General features: G+C 51.7%; 1 pseudogene; it reads right to left on the bottom strand.

Moving 5' to 3' along the window:
* Nucleotides 1–793: 793 nt before the first annotated feature.
* On the bottom strand, nucleotides 794–2,587 carry LOC142424859 (chymotrypsinogen B-like; annotated as a pseudogene).
* Between the last annotated feature and the right edge of the window lie 1,215 nt (nucleotides 2,588–3,802).

Raw genomic sequence — 3,802 nt, 5'->3', positions numbered from 1 at the left:
TGCCCTGTTCCCCACAAGGTCAGTGGTTCAATGCCACCAAATAGTGGGACCGTGCAGAGAGGGTGTGGAAAACACTTACAGAAGGGACCAGCGGGTATAAGAAGGAGACTCTCAGAAGTAAGAGTACAGAATTTCCAGAACCATCAGGGAAGCGCCACTAGCAGGTCATGTTCCAGATCTCTAGGAAGGCCAAGAGCAGAGGCACCAGAGGCTGCGGCATGGAGAGAGACCACGGAACAGGGCAGAGGAGCCGCACTGAGACCGGAGGCTTAGGCGAGGAGGCCGTTGGACAGGGCAGAGGAGCAGCGCCTAGACTATTTGATTACGAGCAGAGCAGAGCGTGTGGGCTTCATGGCCCATGGAGGCAAAGGCCAAGGACCAGAGAGAGACACTGACTGCTGCCTGAGGAGGGGAGTTGCCGCAGGTCCTTTACTATACCCTTAAAGTTTTCTGATCCTGATTAGTGGTAACCTGGTAACTTCCCTAATAAACCCCCAAAACTGTGTGTGTGTGTGTGTGTGTGTGTGTGTGTGTGTGTGTGTTCTGTGAGCTCTTTGTGGTCAGTGTCAGGGGTTACCAAATCCAACAGCGAAGTACCATGTCATGGGAGGACCAGTTGGTGGGAGAATGGGGGTAAAGAACGCTGAAGAGTGGAGACATGTCTTACTTCTGCCTTGACGCAGGCAGTCTTGCGCTGGTGTGGAGATAGCCGCTCCTCCCTTAGGTAGGCAGAGGAGGTTAGATGTGTGCCCTCCGTATTCTGAATGGAGCTGGGGGCCAGGGGCCCACAGACTCAGTTGGCAGCCAGGATCTCCAGCACCCAGGGCATCGGCTCGGTAACGTGGACATGCATGGCAGGCACGGACATGGAGAAGGTACCGCTGCCCCAGGACACGATGCCCACCAGGATCCAGGCACCATCCTTCTGGCAGACCAGGGAGCTGCCGGAGTCATCCTTGAAGGAGACACCGCTGGCGCCTGCACACACCATCACGTCAGTGGTTCTTGCTGCCCCAATACTTCTTGTAGTCAGCATTGGACAGCAGGAGCAGGGTGGCCTGCTGCAGCTTCTCCGGTGACCTCTGTTGGTCTTGCCCCCAGCCAGTGTTGGCACAGAGGGAGCCAGCGGTGAAGTCATTCTGGGTGCTAGGCAGGCACAGTCTGGGAGAAGCGGGCAGGTGTGGCCAGCTTCAGCAGGATGATGTCGTTGCGGATGGTGAGCAGGTTGAACTTGGGGTTCTTGAAGACCTGAGCGATCTTCAGGACTTGGATGCCCTGGGCATCGGAGCCCTGGACAAACACTCTGGCCATGACCAGATGGGAGGTCCTGGTCCCGCAGTGGGCTGCAGTGACCACCCAGTCCTCGCTGATCAGGACGCACCCGCAGAATTGGAAGCCGATGCTGCCCTGCAAAGACACCTGCCAGGACCAGGAGCCGGCGCAGCATCCTCTCCTTTGACAATCCTGGGCAGGCCACTCCCCACGGATTCGAAGGTGGGAACATTTTCATAGTCCCCATTCAGGGAGGTGGCAGGGAGAAGGCTCTGGGGGCCCCATAGAGGGGTGGCAGTACACTTGCGGAGGAAACCTAACTGACTCGTCAGAAGCCTACATTCCGTCTCTATTCTCTTACTGAGCTTGCCCCCACTTGAGCTGTGATAGATGCTCAGGAGCACTGGTGCGGTCCACTTGGGAACATGTGGGAAGCCCCTCTCACAGATTCATGGGCTGGGAGGTCAGGTGCACAGGGAGAGGGGGAGTCAGAGAGGCCAGGAAAAGAATCAGAGGCCAGGGGGCATTAATTTCACGTTAATGGTGGCAGAATAATTTGGACAAGAACATCAATCACAGGTACACAGCACAGAAAGCATCATCAACGACACTGTAGAAGTACACGTACATGTAGAAGTTGTTGAGTTGGAGAATGCTGTGTTGTGTATATTTTTGTCACTTTTTAAAAAAATCTTATGCTAATAAAGGTGAGTACAAGGTAGAAGAAAATGTTCTAAAATTGACTGTGGTAATCATTGTCCAACTCTTCTCTTTTTTTTCATTAATTGGGATTGAATATCATCCCCTAGTCCAGTCATGTGCAGCGGAATTATGCAGTGGCTGTCACAATCCGTTTCCAAACATTCTCCTTTTACCTGGACTCCTTGATATCATCTGCCCCTCACCGCGCTCCCCTCCCTCCAGAACCCTGACTCTGCTTACTGTCCCCATAGGTTGATCAATCCTGGGCTCACATACCGAAAGATGGAAAAAACATATAACACAACTTCATGAGGGTGCCCCCAATGCCATAACACCTATGAGATACACCCTAATATGAACAAACAAAAACCAAGCCAAACATACAGAAAACTCTGGATACCAGACCAGGTCTAACATGCATCTTAGGGAGGGGATCTGCTGACAAACTCTTAACTGTTCAGGTCAGATTTGTGCCTTTGATCTTCTCTACTCAGCTCGCTAATGCACTTTGTTTAGTAACCATTTCCCTCCTATCTCTCAGCTGTGGATAGAGGAACTTCACTGGGGGCTTATTTCCTACGTTGTTCCCAGAATGAATCTTGGGCTCCGTCATCCATCACCTTCTGAAAACCAGGTTCTCACACTTTAGACTCTGATACTAATCTCTCCTTTGACTTCACATCATATCATTTACAGTCCTTCAGTGAGTAACGATGACGTGTCTCTTCCCTGTGCACTGACTTGGCATCTCATTTCGATGGCTGCTTGTTTAGAGACAAGCCTTTAAGACCTCGGACGCTATTTTATCTGCTAGGCAGGTTCCATCTAATTTTTCACTACATTTCACTACCGCTCCCGTCTCCTTGTGTTCCCTTCCTGAGGGTGAGTATCCAGCAGGCCCATGATGTAAGAACTAGTTGTTCTTAAGTTGGAGCAAGGAAAAGTAACAAGGTTTATTTTACTCGTGGTTGCCAAAGGTAAGGAGACACGGTGTCATAACGCAGGCCAACTCCGGGGGCGCACCTGGGGACAAGGTTACACCAATTTGGAATTGTAGGAGAGGGCTGAAGGAGGGCAGGCAGGATGGGGCTAGCAAGGTTGCCCAGGCTCCCTGCGGTCTTGGTATTGTCAATTATTCTGGGGGTCCTGTGACGTATGAACTGACCCTGGTTGGCTGGGTAGCTGACCAGAGGGTGATTAAGAGAGGTGTGCGGTGGTCCAGGAGTATGAGAACCTGGTAAGAGGATGGCTGGAGAATGAGCTGAAGCAGCTGCTCAAGATAGGGGATGAAACTTATGCAGTCAGGGCCTCAAAATGATGTCAAAATAGGGTCAAGGATGGGGTGTTACAAAACCCCAGGCAGCTGGAGAGGGAAGTGACAGTTCCTTTGAAGAAGTCACTGTGAGAACCAAGGTGAAAAGAAGAGACATGGCTCAGTCTTGGACCAATCATTTCCTTGGTCTGGGCTTCAGTTTCCTTGTCTGTGAAACAAGAGGATTGGCTAGAAACCCCACAGGCCCTCCCAATATAAACTGCATGTGTCCCTGAAAATAATCTCTTTCAGAGTTGATCGGGAGTGAATTATTCCAAGTGATCCAAAGCAACCTGGAAGAGTCGGGAACTCCGCCCCGGCATTGAGCAACCTGGTCTGACACTTCCTGCCTCTAGTTTGACAAAGCCACCACCCCTTCCTCGGTCACATCTGCCCTCCTGCGTGTCACACAGGTGACAAGCCCAGCATCCTGGTAAGTCTTGGAATCGCTACCACCTCCTAGCCCCTCAGACTGTCTCTCTTCTCGGTTTCCTTTGAGCCCCAGCTGTCTTGATC

Source organism: Tenrec ecaudatus, chromosome 13, assembly GCF_050624435.1.
Source record: "Tenrec ecaudatus isolate mTenEca1 chromosome 13, mTenEca1.hap1, whole genome shotgun sequence".
Lineage (NCBI taxonomy): Eukaryota > Metazoa > Chordata > Mammalia > Afrosoricida > Tenrecidae > Tenrec > Tenrec ecaudatus.
Note: the sequence above shows the minus strand (reverse complement) of the source record. Positions and strands in the feature narration are given on the sequence as shown.